Source organism: Aquarana catesbeiana, linkage group LG13 (genome assembly GCF_042186555.1).
Source record: "Aquarana catesbeiana isolate 2022-GZ linkage group LG13, ASM4218655v1, whole genome shotgun sequence".
Taxonomy (NCBI): domain Eukaryota; kingdom Metazoa; phylum Chordata; class Amphibia; order Anura; family Ranidae; genus Aquarana; species Aquarana catesbeiana.
The window spans coordinates 142,574,175-142,591,336 of record NC_133336.1 but is presented as its reverse complement, the minus strand read 5'-3'; the positions used below and the strand labels follow the sequence as shown (position 1 = coordinate 142,591,336).

At 43.4% G+C, this 17,162-nt stretch overlaps 1 protein-coding gene across 3 annotated transcripts in view; it reads left to right on the top strand.

Moving 5' to 3' along the window:
- The window catches only part of VPS18 (VPS18 core subunit of CORVET and HOPS complexes), a 215,181-nt gene that overhangs the window by 165,382 nt on the left and 32,637 nt on the right, over positions 1-17,162 (top strand). The window lies entirely within an intron of this gene.

Sequence of the window (17,162 nt, the reverse complement as noted above, 5' to 3'; positions counted from 1 at the left end):
CCATCCCTGCTCTTCTGGACTTACTCCAGCCCAGCACCACCTAAGCCTGATTGACCCCACCTGGCGTACGCCTTGTCGGGTCCACCAAGTCTGGTAAGCCTCTTCATTTTCATTGGTGGTGTGTGGGCTTCTTCCACAGAGGATTTGTACCTTGGTTGAGACTCGCTCCAGAGGACTTTATAATTCATCTTCTCTCCAAGGATGTTTTTGTCAGCACTTGAACTTTGAACTGTCAGTTCTTAGACCACATTTTTTATCCCTTCCCTTAGCGCTACACTTCTAGTGTCATTAGTACAGTAAGGCCCCTTTCACACTGGGGCGGTGGGGGCGTCGGCGATACAACAGCGCTATTTTTAGTGCTGCTGTACCGTCGTTCTTGCAGCGGTATTCGGCCGCTAGCGGTGCGGTTTTAACCCCCGCTGGCAGCCGAAAAAGGGTTAAAATCCCTCGTACAGCGTGGCTATAGCCGCGGTATTGCCGCGCTGTCCCATTGATTTCAATGGGCAGGAGCGGTGAATACACCGCTCCTTCACCGCTCCAAAAAAGCGGTTTACAGGACTTTTTTCACCGCCCTGCCTGCGCACCGCTTCAGTGTGAAAGCCCTCGGGCTTTCACACTGAACAGACAGCGGAGGCTGTTTAGGGGCGGTTTGCAGGCGGTGTTTTTAGCGCAATACCGCCTGCAAACCGCCCCAGTGTGAAAGGGGTCTTACCGTGCATATTTTTAGCACTGATCACTCTATTAGTGTCACTAGTTCCGACAAAGTGTCAAGGTCAGAAGGTCTGCTGCAATATCGCAATCCCACTATAAGTTGCTGATCGCCACCATTACTTGTATAAAAAATTAAAAAGAAAGTCCAGTATATATCCCATAGTTTTGTAGACACTAACTTTTGTGCAAACCAGTCAATACACGCTTATTCACATTTTTTTAACCAAAAATATGTAGCAGAATACATATTGGCCTAAATCTATGAAGAAATTAGATTTTTTAAAATGTTTGTATTAGATGTGTTTTATAGCAGAAAGTAAAATTATATATAATTTTTTATTTTTATTTTCCTTTTCAAAATTGTCTCTTTTGGTTTTATAGTGCAAAAAATAAAAAATGGAGTGATCAAATACCACCAAAAGAAAGCTCTTATTTGTGGGGAAAAAAAAGACATATATTTTATTTGGGTACAGCACTGCATGACCGCACAATTGTCAGTTTAAAGTAACTCTGTGCCATATAGCAAAAAAATGGCCCGGGGGGGGGGGGGGGGGGGAGGTAAATCTCCCAGAGGTTAGGTGGTTAATCAATGTTGTGTTTTTTTTTTTTTTTTTTTTTTATTCTTTGATTGTCAAACTCCAAACTTCCCAAGGAGAAGCCACCTTCTCATTGAAGAGGTATCCAGTTGTAAAGATCTCCAGCCGATATTTCTCTCCCATCCAGGAGAGACGCAGCCTGCTCTTCCATATAGTTAGTGCCTAAAATATCCTCCCAGCTGCCAAGTGTGTGCACGGCGAGTGACGTCACCTGGCTGCGTGGCCACTACCACTGGGCATGCGCAACCGTGAAAGCCAGGCATCCTCCACCCTCTGAAGGATGAGGTGACAGCATGACCCAGGGCTCCCCAGTGAGAAGGGGGCAGGACAGAACCAAGATGTCACAGCCGCACCTACTCCCTTCATGTACCGCCCAACAGAAGCCATTGTTGGCAGCTTTTTTTTTTTTTTTTTTTTCTTTTTTCGGCAGATTGATAACGCCATTTTCGGTGGCATGTTTTGGTGCATCCCTAATGGGAAGCTTGGTCAGCTTATAGACCGGAACACCAGAACAGGCAGGATAAATCGGGTATTGTACAATATTAAAAACTCTTCAAAACATTGCAAGATCACGATGCAGTTTAACCTGCCAGACCTTGTGCTCCATTTTGTACATGTAAATATAATCAGGTATTTTAGATTGATAAACCGCCCTTCAAACCAAAACACTTCCATCGCGCTCCCTATCCTCCACAGATAAAACTAAAATAATGTGAATATAGTAAACCGTGTGGTGAAAAATCTCTCCACAATCAATGTGAAGCGGCCCCTTTAAATTTATGGTACAACAACTAAATATTTGATCAAGGGTGCCTGTGACTAACACATTCCATACACCGGCATCCAGGAAAAAATAAGAGGCGCTTTGATAAAGTGTACTAGTGCCTTTAACACAGTGATGGTGTGACCCTCTATATGTGTTCTATACACTATCCCAGAGTTATCTGATCTCACTCTGAACAAATCTATAACTATAAATTATAAGCGTACATATCATAACTCTATAAGTGTGCAAGTGTCCTTAACACAGTGATGGTGTGACCCTCTAGATATATATTTCAACACTCACACGCATAGACAATTAACTATACGTCTCCAGTGTTACATAAATGGAGTCACCACATGTACAATCCGTATAATAAAGTGCAATAAATCCCACGTGATAAAAAAACACATGATAAAAAAATGTGTCCAAAGCAGGTGATATTGACTCTTAATCTAGGTAAAGGTGATACTGTGTCTCTTCCACCTTTCCCCTCGTGAACAGTGATTCAACTCACTCAAGAATTGCACTCACTGACTTGTTTTGCCAGCATTTCCATGCAAGGCAAAAATCGCTTAATTACCACACACCAGAGTAAAAGGATCAATCGTTGTTCCACAGTGAATGTATAACATGAGGTCCACATGAAACACAGTACACAGACACAGTATCACCTTTACCTAGATCAAGAGTCAATATCACCTGCTTTGGACACATTTTTTTTATCACGTGTGATGTCACGTCTATTTTTGGACTGATTATTATCTTTACTAATGTTGGGATTTATTGCACTTTATTATACGGATTGTACATGTGGTGACTCCATTTATGTAACACTGGAGACGTATAGTTAATTGTCTATGCGTGTGAGTGTTGAAATATATATCTAGAGGGTCACACCATCACTGTATTAAGGACACTTGCACACTTATAGGGTTATGATATGTACGCTTATAATTTATAGTTATAGATTTGTTCAGAGTGAGATCAGATAACTCTGGGATAGTGTATAGAACACATATAGAGGGTCACACCATCACTGTGTTAAAGGCACTAGTACACTTTATCAAAGCGCCTCTTATTTTTTCCATTTTGTACATGACCAGACCATTTTTGCAATTTTTCCTTTGTTTTTTATTTTTCACTTGTAGCTTTCAGAATTTGTGAAAGACCCCCCCCCCCCCCAAACCATATATTTTCTGAAAGCACATAAGTAGAATAAATAGAAGGTGCTACTGATTTTTTTAGACCCCCACGGTATTTGCGCAAATGTTTATCAAACCAAAATATTTGCAAAAAATACACTAAAAACATTATTAGTAGATAAAAACACAGAAAATTTTACAAAATCCCTACCAAATATAAAAGCTTAACCTGTATTGAGTGAATAAATAACAAATATTTGTAACTTTTAAATTGGGCCGTTATGCGAAATGGTGAAAATCAAACGTACCCAAAGATTTCTCAAAAAATCTGGAGGTTTTCATTTTTCACTTACAGCTTTCAGAATTTGTGAAATACTCCCCAAAACCTTATATTTTCTGAAGCATATGAACTTCTAGAATAAAGAAGGTGCTACAGATTTTTAGACCCCAGCAGTATTTGCGCAGATGTTTATTGAACCAATATACTTGCAAAAAATACATTAAAACCATTATTGGCAGAGAGAAACGCATCTAATTTTACAAAATTCCTGCTAAATCCCTACTAAATATAAACGCTTAACCTGTATAGAGTTAATAAATAACAAATATTTGTAAATTTAAAATTTGTGCCTTTATGTAAAATAGTGAAAATCGAATGTACCCAAAAATCTAAAACATTTTTAATTTTAGCTTATAGCTAATTTTTAACTCTAAAAATCTGGAGGCTTTAATTTTTCACTTACAGCTTCCAGAATTTGAAAAGGCCCCTTAAACTAGACATTTTCTAAAAGCATATGGCCAGTAGAATAAAATGGAGGCCATGTTTACCCGCACAGGGATGCACAGCTGTAACGTGCATCTTCCGTACAGGCAGTCCCATTTATGTCAATTGGGATGCAACGGCTGCAGAGGCATAGCTGCTGTTCCGAATCTGACATCCGTGTGGGTACATGGTCCCGATCGCAGACAGCGTGAGCCCAGGGACATGCATGCGGACCTATATGGATGTAAAATTGGGAGCAACGGCTCTGTTCGTGCAGTTTCTACATCCCAAATGACATCAGTGGGACTGTCTGCACAGAGATGCATGGAACACCTGTGCATCCATGTAAAGGTACGCTGTGTATGCCCTGTGTGAACAAGCACACTGATTGGGTCTTCCTGTCCATTTTTGATGTAAATGGGCATGTGTCCGTTTACACCCACCTGCATCTGATCCAGTCCACTAAAAACAGAGGGATAGGGGGTGTGGCTGGGATGTGTAGCTGAGAGGGCGCACGCTGCCTGAGCTCCGTTCCTGCCTCAATCCTGCATGTCATCCGGGATACTTTCCTCCACTCCGCAACACTTCATCTGACACCCTGGGTTCCAGGAAGGTACTGGGCACCCCGTGGGCTCCTCCCGCTTTCCCCAGGAAAGCTTCGCTCCTCCAAAAAATACGCCGATCAGCAGCGCTTCTCATCTCCTATGGCGGCCATCTTGGACATGAGGCAGCCTGTGACAAACATGTCAGCAGCGGCACGGACACCTCCGGGACAACAGGTACTACCGAATCCTACCTCCGCTGACATATTAGCAGCGATCAAAGCATGCAATGACGCCATAAAAACTTGTAAAGACACTTTGACTGAAAATTTACCGATCTGGCCATGGACATTGGCCTGATACGCCATGATATGGATAAGTTCAGATCCAGGGTGTCTGAAGCAGAAGATCACATCTCACAGTTGGAAGATTCCATCAGAGCAGATTCCAGAGAGATGCATGCCCTGAAAATACAGGTAAAAGCTCTCCAGGATAAGGCGATCGACACAGACAATAGATTTAGACACAATAACATCCACATCTTAGGCCTGCCAGAGAGGGCAGAGGGCCCCAGGTCTACTGAGTTTGCAGAGACATTTCTTGCTAAGTTGCTTGATTTTCCAGATACGCCGCCTACATATATGGTGGAGAGGGCCCATAGGGTCCCCCCCCCACCCTTCCTATAACGGGGGCACCCCCGTGCTAGCGGCTGCATGGAAGAAGCCAGACCTGCGACATGATGGTGCAGAGATCCTACTTTTCCCTGACTATTCGCCAGAGGTCCAAAAGCGACGCCGCTCCTATACAGAGATCCGCAAACGTCTCCGAGAGCAAGGCCTCAAGAATAGCCTCCATTTACCCCAGCAAACATTGTGTGGTGGATGGAGATCGCACCAAGTACTTCGAGACCCCTGAGGCGGCAGGCTCCTGGCTAGACGGTCACTGACCTTGCCATTAACGGATCCCCAGTCGGAAGCATGCTATGGATATCCGACATCCGCAAGTATCTTGACTTAGGTCCCCTTGCCCACTGGGTTTAGCCTTTCCTTCTTTTACAATGGTTATGCCGTTCCCCACCTATTTTCCTTTTACCCCAATGTTCTTTTTTACATTGTTACCACTGGGGTAGTCCTTGATTCCTCATACAAATAGGAATCGATATGCTGCAGTCCAATTTGGCTAACATCCTGACCAGTCCTTCCAATCCTATCACGGGAAGGATCCTGTAGATAGGGAGCCAGGCTGAGTAACTCCGGATAACCCCCCTCCCCAAATACCTGCCACCTTCTCCAAGTGGACTCTCTGACTGTCATTTCTCCCTGTTTCTAACGAGCGTGCATTGCTCTGCCAGTGGTTTCCAGGACTGTATTTTGGCTCAGTTGCACTGGGTTTCCCCTTTACCCCACAGGCTTAGCCGGCACAGCAGGATTGCCCGGGAGCAGGCGGACTCGTGGTGGTTGGACTACTCGCTACTGCAGTTCACAATATTCAGTTTTCTCAGGTTTAGATAAGAACAGTGTTTAGATCAGTTTTGGATACATACTTTTTTTATTTGCACTAACATACAAATTTTCAGGACAAGCTTTCAGGGTACCTTGAAGAAGGGGACATACCCCGAAAGCTGAAAAAATGTATGTTAATGCAAATAAAAAATATCACGGACATTACTCATTTGTACCACTTTAAACAAGCTGCTAGCAGGATACAGAAGACTTTCAACAAGATTTAAGAAGTGCTGAAGCCTGCTAGCAGCTTGTTAAAGTAGCAATCAACACTCTCATTAGGATCTGCGTTCAACATTTTCAAACTGGAGCTGAATGGTGCTTTAAAATCTTCAACAAAGCTTGCTGAAAGCTCTGCAAATTTGTCAAAGCTTCTTGTGCACACTGCTCTTATACAAGTGGAAGCCTGTGTGAAACGGACCTAAAGCTTTTGCTGGCTAGCCAAGCAGTGTAATACTTGGATGCACAGAATGTCATCAATCATTTTCCTGAAAAAAGTCAGGGCCTTCTTGAATGCGCTATTGGTTTCTTGCTGTACCACTACCTGAAGAAAGTATCAAACTGGCAGGAGGTTCAGGACTTGATTTTTCAGTCCACCTTCAACCCAGTAAATGTATCCCAACATATCCTTAGTTTGTTGTGAAGGCTTAAAGTAGAACTATAGGCAAAACCTATTTTTTTTTTTTTAGTTTGGATAGAGCAAGAGAGGGTTATAACCCCTGTTAGATTTTTTTTTTTTTTTTTTTTTTTGCCATCTGTGTCCAATTGTCGAGATTTCCCTTCACTTTCTGTTCCATAGCAAAACGGGAAGTGAGAGGAAATCCCTTCAAATTAAAGGTATTTTTTTGGGGAGCCCCAGTTCTCCAGAACTAGTGTCCCCATTGAAATTTTTCCCCACTTTTCTGGGGACAGCGCAAAATTTGGGTTTTTCTTTTACTTTCACTTTTAATGATAATGGTAAATGGGTGAATCTTGGGGGAACAGACAGCAATAAAAACTGAGGGTTTGTTCTAATCCCTCTCCATTCTATCCAAAACGAAAAAAAGTTTTGCCTTTTTAGTTATAATTAAAAAAAAATTCCCTACAATAATAAACAGTGACCCTGAACCTCTTCTGCTGGGGTCCCCGCCAGTGCTCTCAGCTCTTCTTCTTTAGTGTGCGCCCCCATACCAAACTGTATGCTATGGGGGCATACCTGCAAGTGTGCTCCCGAGTCCTGATGTATGTGTGTTCATAGATATAGTGTGGTTTGACCACACTCCCCTGCTCCCTCCCTCACAGGATTTGATTTACAGCAGCAGCTGGAGCCAATAGCGCTCACAGCTGCGTCTGTGTCCTGTGAAGAGAGGAACCAGCACCTCTACAGATGGGCATAGGGCTCTGGTAAATAGTATAGGGAGATGAGGGTAGTATTTTTTTATTTTTTTTTTACCTTTAATGCCATGGGGAAAAAAAATAGCATATCCAATACAATTGCAACTCATATTATATTATAATTGAATGGTATTATAAATTATCTTTCCTTTTCATCCTGCAGCTCTGTGATTTGAGGTAAAATGCAATATGGCTACCTGGAGGCTTTCTGTACACAATGTGTACAGTATGCCCCCAGAACATCTTTTTCTACTTGTGTGATTAGCTCACTGTTTTTCCTAGGAATCTGCACTAACATGCAAGTCAGATTTCTGGTATCCCCTGCAAAAAAATTACATTTTTGGTAAGATACTCCTAATGGGAAATCATGTCTAAAGGGTTGCAGATCCTGCCACTTTTCTCATTAGAGCCCTGCAAGTGCAGCAGCTGATTGAGAATTATGAAACCACTCTTATTAGATTCACTCTAAACATGGTCACAAACCGTGATTTCTTCAGAATTACAAAAGGTAGGAATTTGTAACAAAGTTTGTAAAAATCCCTGCAATGTACATAGATCACCCAGAGGGAAATGTTTTTTTTTCTCAGCAAAAGTTATGTTACTCTTTAAGGGAAAAAATGCTTAACCACTTGAGCCCCGGACCATTATGCTGCCTAAGGACCAGAGGTCTTTTTCCAATTTGACACTGCGTCGCTTTAACTGCTAATTGCGCTGTCATGCAATGCTGTACCCAAACGAAATTTGCGTCCTTTTCTTCCCACAAATAGAGCTTTCTTTTGATGGTATTTGATCACCTCTGCAGGCAATCCAATAAACTAAATTTTAGTCATACATTTAGGCCAAAATGTATTCGGCCACATGTCTTGGTAAAAAAAATGTCAATAAGTGTATATTTATTGGTTTGCTCAAAAGTTATAGCGCCTACAAACTAGGGTACATTTTCTGGAATTTGCACAGCCTTTAATTTATGACTGCCTATGTCGTTTCTTGAGGTGCTAAAATGGCAGGGCAGTACAAAACCCCCACAAATGACCCCATTTTGGAAAGTAGACACCCCAAGGAAATTGCTGAGAGGCATGTTGAGCCCATTGAATATTCATTTTTTTTGTCCCAAGTGATTGAATTATGACAAAAAAAAAAAATTACAAAAAGTTGTCACTAAATGATATATTGCTCACACAGGCCATGGGCCTATGTGGAATTGCACCCCAAAATACATTCAGCTGCTTCTCCTGAGTATGGGAATATCACATGTGTGGGACTTTTTGGGAGCCTAGCCGCGTACGGGGCCCCGAAAACCAAGCACCGCCTTCAGGATTTCTAAGGGTGTAAATTTTTGATTTCACTCTTCACTGCCTATCACAGTTTCGGAGGCCATGGAATGCCCAGGTGGCACAAACCCCCCCCACCCCAAATGACCCCATTTTGGAAAGTAGACACCCCAAGCTATTTGCTGAGAGGCATGGTGAGTATTTTGCAGCTCTCTTTTGTTTTTGAAAATGAAGAAAGACAAGAAAAAACATTTTTTTTTTTTTTTTTTTTCTTTTTTCAATTTTCAAAACTTTGTGACAAAAAGTGAGGTCTGCAAAATACTCACTATACCTTTCAGCAAATAGCTTTGGGTGTCTACTTTCCAAAATGGGGTCATATGGGGGAGTTTTGTGCCACCTGGGCATTCCATGGCCTCCGAAACTGTGATAGGCAGTGAAGAGTGAAATCAAAAATTCACGCCCTTAGAAAGCCTGAAGGTGGTGCTTGGTTTTCGGGGTCCCGTACGCGGCTAGGCTCCCAAAAAGTCTCACACATGTGGTATCCCCATACTCAGGAGAAGCAGCAGAATGTATTTTGGGGTGTAATTTCACATATTCCCATGGCATGTTTGAGCAATATATCATTTAGTGACAACTTTGTGCAAAAAAAAAAAAAAAAATTTGTCTCTGTCCCGCAACTTGTGTCGCAATATAAAATATTCCATGGACTCGACATGCCTCTCAGCAAATAGCTTGGGGTGTCTACTTTCCAAAATGGGGTCATTGGGGGGGGTTTGAACTGTCCTGGCATTTTATGCACAACATTTAGAAGCTTATGTCACACATCACTCACTCTTCTAACCACTTGAAGACAAAGCCCTTTCTGACACTTTTTTTGTTTACATGAAAAAGTTTTTTTTTTTTTGCAAAAAAATTACTTTGAACCCCCAAACATTATATATTTTTTTAAAGCAAATGCCCTACAGATTAAAATGGTGGGTGTTTCATTTTTTTTTTTCATACAGTATTTGCGCAGCGATTTTTCAAACGCATTTTTTGGGGAAAAAACACACTTTTTTAAATTTTAATGCACTAAAACACACTATATTGCCCAAATGTTTGATGAAATAAAAAAGATGATCTTAGGCCGAGTACATGGATACCAAACATGACATGCTTTAAAATTGCGCACAAACGTGCAGTGGCAACAAAATGAGTACATTTTTAAAAGCCTTTAAAAGCCTTTACAGGTTACCACTTTAGATTTACAGAGGAGGTCTACTGCAAAAATTACTGCCCTCGATCTGACCTTTGCGGTGATACCTCACATGCATGGTGCAATTGCTGTTTACGTTTGACGACAGACCGCCGCTTGCGTTCGCCTTAGCGCGAGAGCAGGGGGCGACAGGGGTGCTTTTTTTTTTTTCTTTTTTTTTTTTTGCTTTTTTATCTTATTTTTAAACTGTTCCTTTCATTTTTTTTTTTTTAATCATTTTTATTGTTATCTCGGGGAATGTAAATATCCCCTATGATAGCAATAGGTAGTGACAGGTACTCTTTTTTTGAAAAAATTGGGGTCTATTAGACCCTAGATCTCTCCTCTGCCCTCAAAGCATCTGACGACACCAAGATCGGTGTGATAAAATGCTTCCCCAATTTCCCAATGGCGCTATTTACATCCGGCGAAATCTAAGTCATAAAATGCTCGTAGCTTCCGGTTTCTTAGGCCATAGAGGTGTTTGGAGCCACTCTGGTCTCTGATCAGCTCTATGGTCAGCTGGCTGAATCACCGGCTGCATTCTCAGGTTCCCTGTTGAGACAGGAGAGCCAGAGAAAAACATGGAAGACGGTGGGGGGGGGGCATTCCCTCCCACGGCTTGTAAAAGCAGTCTAGAGGCTAATTAGCCGCTAGGATTGCTTTTACATGAAAGCCGACCGCTGGCTGAAAAGAATGATACCAAGATGATACCTAAACCTGCAGGCATCATTCTGGTATAACCACTCAAAGTCCAGCAACATACCAGTACATTGCTGGTCCTTGTTGGGCATACATTGTAAACTTTTTTTTCATGCAGCCTGTGGGCTGAACGAAAAAAAGATCTTGATCGGTGGGTATGCCCACCATTAGAATACCTCCCTTCATCCACCCACTTCTAATGATGGGCATACATGCACCGTTTTATATATGCCGAAGCATGGAGGCATCCTCCCACAAAAGGCAGGAGCAAATCGCTCCTCCACCCACTGCTGCCCCCACGCTTCGGCATATATGCTGAAGTATGTAACTGTGGTGGTGAAATCACCTCCGACAGCGCTGGAGTCACGGCTTTATGTATCGTGGGAGCAAACGCTGTTGCTGTCAAGATAAATAAATCCGCGCTGCAACTGAATGGCGTACCTGCTAAGCAAATGATGGTTAACAAAAAACAAAGTAACATTACAGTATAACAGTAATACTTACCATACCTGCAAAGCAAATACAAAAAAAAAACAGTAAAAAATAAAACATTTAACGCAACCTGTGCCTACCTAAAATATATATATGCCGAAGCATGGGGGCATCCTCCCACAAAAGGCAGGAGCAAATCGCTCCTCCACCCACTGCTGCCCCCACGCTTCGGCATATATGCTGAAGTATGTAACTGTGGTGGTGAAATCACCTCCGACAGCGCTGGAGTCACGGCTTTATGTATCGTGGGAGCAAACGCTGTTGCTGTCAAAATAAATCCGCGCTGCAGCTGAATGGCGTACCTGAAAACAAAAAAATGGTTAGAACACATTAAACTATAAAAAAAATTACATACCTGAAAAGCAAACATGATAAAACATAACAATAAAACATTGCAGAATAGAATACAGTAAAAAAGAGCAGAACAATAGAGAGAAAAAAGAGAGAGAACAATAAAACGACAACTATTTTTGGTTTTTTTTTTTTACATTTTTTTTTTTTATAACTGTAACTTTTAAAACTGTAACGGTTCCAGGTTTGGGTCTCTCAAAATGCGATGGCATCTTGGGAGACCCTGTGAAAATGTGTCCTAGTCTGTGCAGTGCTGTACCCTACGCTAAAACTCAACTAGTGTATGGTAGCGTTCAAAACATTCACCAATGCAAAGACCAGGATTGCCAGGACAGGAGGGACAATAATACCGGGTGTCACGCCTAAATCCGCGCTTGCTGCAGACACGACATTTTCTTTGGGGGGCTCGTTGGGTAGGGGTACTCGGGATGGCATAAGGAAAATGCCTCTCATGCAGCCGGCCTACTGCATTTGGTTGGGGAAGGTGAGGTGGAGCACCGTCTGGAAACAGAAGGGCTCTGACGATCCCTTCCTGGAATTTAAGGAAGGATCCAGTCCGTCCTGAAGCTCTGTATAGCACATGAGCGTTCAGCAAAGCCAATTGAAATAAGTATACAGACACTTTTTTGTACCAGCGTCTGGCCTTACGGGCAATTGGGTACGGCGCCAACAACTGGTCGTTGAGGTCCACCCCTCCCATATTTTGGTTATATTCGTGGACACAGAGGGGTTTCTCCACAACACCAGTCGCCGTAGTAATTTGGGTCGTCGTGTCTGCATGAAGGGAGGTAAGAACGAAAACATTCTTATTGTCCCTCCACTTCATAGCGAGCAAGTTATTACACTGCAAGCAGGCTCTCTCCCCCAGCCTAAGACGGGAATCTACAAGCCGCCGAGGAAAGCCCCGGCGATTAGGTCGCACTGTGCCACATGCTCCAATTTGATGATCAAAAAGGTGACTAAAAAGTGGCACGCTCGTGTAATAATTGTCCACGTACAAGTGGTACCCCTTTCCGAATAAGGGTGACACCAAGTCCCACACTATCTTGCCAGCGCTTCCTATGTAGTCAGGGCAGTTTGTCGGCTCTACGTGACTATCTTTGCCCTCGTAAACCATAAATCTACATGTATAGCCTGTGGCCCTGTCACAGAGCTTATACATCTTGACCCCGTATCTGGCACGCTTGCTGGGAAGGTACTGTTTGAATGACAAGCGGCCAGAAAATTTAATCAGGGACTCTTCAACGCAGACAACTTGATGGGGAGTAAACAAGTCTGCAAAACGTTGGTTGAAGTGGTTTACGAGGGGCCGAATTTTGTAGAGCCGATCGTATTCAGGGTCTCCACGAGGACGACAGAGTTCATTGTCGTTGAAGTGCATGAACCGCAAAATCTGCTCGTATCGTGCCCTGGTCATGGAGGCAGAGAACACGGGCATATGGTGAATTGGGTCAGTGGACCAATATGACCGCAACTCACTCTTTTTGGTTATGCCCATGTTGAGGGAAAGGCCCAGAAAGATCTTAAATTCGGAGACCGTAATTGGTCTCCAATCTCTGGCAAGGGAGGACTGGGGAATAGTGGCGATGTGTTGACCAGCGTATAAATTGCTTTGGTCCACAATAGATCTATAGAGATCTTCGGTGAAAAACAGTGAATAAAAATCCAGTGGCGTAAAGTCAACTGTTTCCACCTGAATGCCGGGTTGGCCAGTGAATGGGGGCAATACAGGTGCTGCAGAAGTGGTAGGTACCCAATTCGGATTGGCGAATGCAGCAGGAAGGGCACTATGGGCACGACGGGCCTGTGTTCGTCTTCTTGGTGGCAGCGGGACCCTACTAGTGCTTGCCACCTCACCAGCTTGAATTGCACTTATGGGACTCGCCACATCACCACGTGATACTGCAGTGCTGGATGTACGACCAGGGTGTACTAGGCCACTGGTGCTTGCCAGTTCACCAGAAGGAATAGCGGCACTAGTACTGCTCTGCTCCATATGAGGGACCTGCGGTTCTTGCACTTCAAGGACAGAAGAAGAAGTTCGGGGTCTGGTACGCCTGACCCTAGCAGGGACCACAACTCCGTCGTCAGAGCTATCTGTCATGGAGACGCTGTCCTCTACAGGATCGTATTCTGAGCCTGAACTTGACAGATGAGTGACTTCCTCTTCACTATCTGTCATGCTCAGAAACGTGTAGGCCTCTTCACTAGTGTACCTTCGATTTGCCATTTTGGGCTCTAAATTTAGGGGTACACTAGTGAGACTCACAGGCAAAAAAGCTCCTGACTGTCAGCGACTGATTCAAAACGCTACCAAAAAACTGTTAGCGATCGCAGGGATCAGGCCTGACTCTGCGAACGCTGCAGTTATGTGTGCTTAGTGTTTTGTGACAGTTATCGATCGATACTGCACTTGGGTGGGCTGGGCAGGGCTGGGCCGAGGAGCAAAACGCAGGTGCTAGCAGGTATCTGGGCTGATCCCGCTAACACTGCATTTTTTTGGGGGACCCTAAACTGCTGGGGAGTATAGATCTGATCGGATCAGATATCGATCCGTTCAGATACTATAGCACTAAGGGAGGTGTATGCTGCGTGCGTGGGTGTTAGCGGTACTGGCGCTAACCTGACGCTGCCTGGGGCGACGCAGACCTTATCTGACCCTAAAAACTTAACTTATATCACCGCCGGGCAATTAGGGGGTTAAACCTTTATAAGGTAATAAACGGCGGGTGCCCTAAAACTATAATAAACTATAAAAAAAACTACAAAAAACAAACTAACTAACCAGCGTCACCCGTAACAATTATATGGTGATCACTGGTAAAAGGGTTAACTAGGGGGCAATCAAGGGGTTAAAACCTTTAGAAGGTAGTATATGGGGGTCCCTGTCGCTATAAAACACTGACGGCGAACCTATATACTTACCTCCCTAACTAGCGTCACCTGTGTCACTAATACAGCGATCAGAAAAACGATCGCTTAGTGACACTGGCGACGGGGGGTGATCACGGGGTTAAAACTTTATTAGGGGGGGTTAGGGGGGGGTACCCTAGACCTAAAGGGGGCTAACCTAACTGCCCTAACACTTATAACTGACACAAACTGACACCAATGCAATAATCAGAAAAAAAAAAAAACCTGCTATTGGTGTCAGTATGTGTGGGGGTACAGGGGGGGTGATCAGGGGGTGACTGGGGGGTGACAGGGGGGTGACAAGTGTACCTGCGTGTTCTACTGTTAGTGTAGTGTTGGTGCACTTGCTTGGATGTCTTCTCTCCTCGGCGCCGGATCAAAAAGACTGGCTCGAGGAGAGATGACATCACTTCCTCCGCTTCTGTTTACATTCACAGAAGCCGAGGAAGCCCATCATTGGCCAGGAGCGATCGAGAGGGGGGAGCCACGAATGAGTGGCCTCCCCCTCACCTTCGATCGACCCTGACCTGAATCCGACCGCCGCTGGCACCGGGGGGCAGGCAAGGACGTACCTGTAAGTCCTTTTGCTTGCCCGTGCCATTCTGCCGACGTATATAGTCATGCGGCGGTCGGCAAGTGGTTAAATAAAAATACCACTATAATACACAAGCTTAATGTATTCTAGTAAAGTTAGTCTGTAAACTAAGATCTGTTTTGTTGGTTTATAGCAGTAGTTTGTTATTTTATAAACTTACCGCAGGCCGTGGCCATCTTAACCACTTGCCGACCGCCGCACACCGATGTACGTCCTAACTTTAAGGATGGATATCGTTGTTATGGCAGCAGCCAGCTGCCATAACCCCGGTATCACCGTTTTCGGCCGGTGGTCGGCTACAAGATAAAAGTGGTCCCTGCGGCGGATTCGCCTCGAGATCACTTATTGCCGCGATCCGGTGCCCTCCGCCACTTATCGGAGCCGTCGTGGCGGAGGCAATCGCGTCCTTCTCAGTGCTGTGCAAGGAGACGAGTTAGGGTAAATGGCCCCCACCCGTCTCCATGACACTGCAGGGCGGAAGCGACGTCATAACGTCACTATGCCTCTTAAAGGCACATTTTTTCAATGTCATCAAATTACTTTTTTTTTTTTTTTTTATTGCATTTAAGTTAAAAATATGAGATCTGAGGTCTTTTTGACCCCAGATCTCATATTTAAGAGGACCTGTCATGCTTTTTTTCTATTACAAGGGATTTTTACATTCCTTGTAATAGAAATAAAAGTGATCCAATTTTTTTTTTTTTTTTTAAAGTGAAAAATTAAATAAAATAAAAGTAAAATAAATAATATATATATTTTTTTTAAAGCACCCTGTCCCGATGAGCTCGCGTGCAGAAGCGAACGCATACGTGAGTAGCACCCGCATATGAAAACGGTGGTCAAACCACACGTGAGGTATCGCCACGACCGGTAGAGCGAGAGCAATAATTCTAGCCCTAGACCTCCTCTGTAACGCAAAACATGCAACCTGTAGAGTTTTTTAAACGTTGCCTATGGAGATTTTTAAGGGTAAAAGTTTGACGCCATTCCACAAGCGGGCGCAATTTTGAAGCGTGACATGTTGGGTATCCATTTACTTGGCGTAACATATTTCACGATATAAAAAAAAATTGGGCTAACTTTAATTATTTATTATTATTATTATTATTATTATTACTACTTTTTTCAAAAAAGTGAATTTTTTTCCAAAAAAAGTGCGCTTATAAGACCACTGCACAAATACGGTGCGAAAAAAAGTATTACAATGACCGCCATTTAATTCTCTAGGGTGTTAGAAAAAAAATATATAATGTTTTGGGGTTCTAAGTAATTTTCTAGCAAAAAAACCTATTTTAAACATGTAAACACCTAAAATCCAAAACAAGGCTGGTCCTTAAGTGGTTAAGTGTGGGCATCTGAAGCCAGACTGTATTTCTTTAAAGAGAAGAGGAGGAGGAGAGAACCTTCAAAGGACAGTCCACTCAAGAGCATGCGGGTATTAAACCTAAATATCTTTATTGATTATCCCAGTAAAAACAGTGTTACTATCCAAAAACCATTAATTAAAAATAGGACAGAAAGTCCTACACAGCACTGGTGGCCACCGATGTTTTCCACATACATAAATCACTCCTGCATCCATACACACTTCAGCTTATTGAAAAGACCCGGGTCTGATGTATATTTCATTTACTTCCCAGATAAAGTTTATAAATAGATTTATTATTGCCGCTTCGGTCCTTACTGAATAAAGTGCAGGTGCTGGTGATTAGCAAGATATCCGTCCGGATATTGATAATGAGGAAAAACAGACTTCAATGTATGGCAGGTTGGTAAATTAATAATTAGATAAATGGATGAAGTGTCCCCGTTTGGCCGGCTATATATCAGCAGTTGGAAAACAAGAAAATATATTGGGTAAGGAAACAAACGGCAGATAGCAATATATGGTGTGCCTCCGTATATGTTGGAGCACTACAGAGCTCACTGTTTGACGTCTTCAACCAAAGAGTTCCAAGATCCATAGAGGACTGCGATAGCCGCCTTGTCTCGGTGTGGGGGAGCAGACATGCGGTGTGCTCGCCCGTACTGACAGGAGCTGTTGTTTCCGGGTCTTCCGTGGGGAAGTACGGTGTGTCAAAGGGTTCACGAAATGTTCCGCGCTAGGTCTGTAGGTTTACCAGGGGAAGCGCTTAGTCCCAGTATTCACCGCAGGGCTCAACCCGCCATCTTGGAAAGTTCTCAGATCGCTTCTGTATGTGCAAAAGT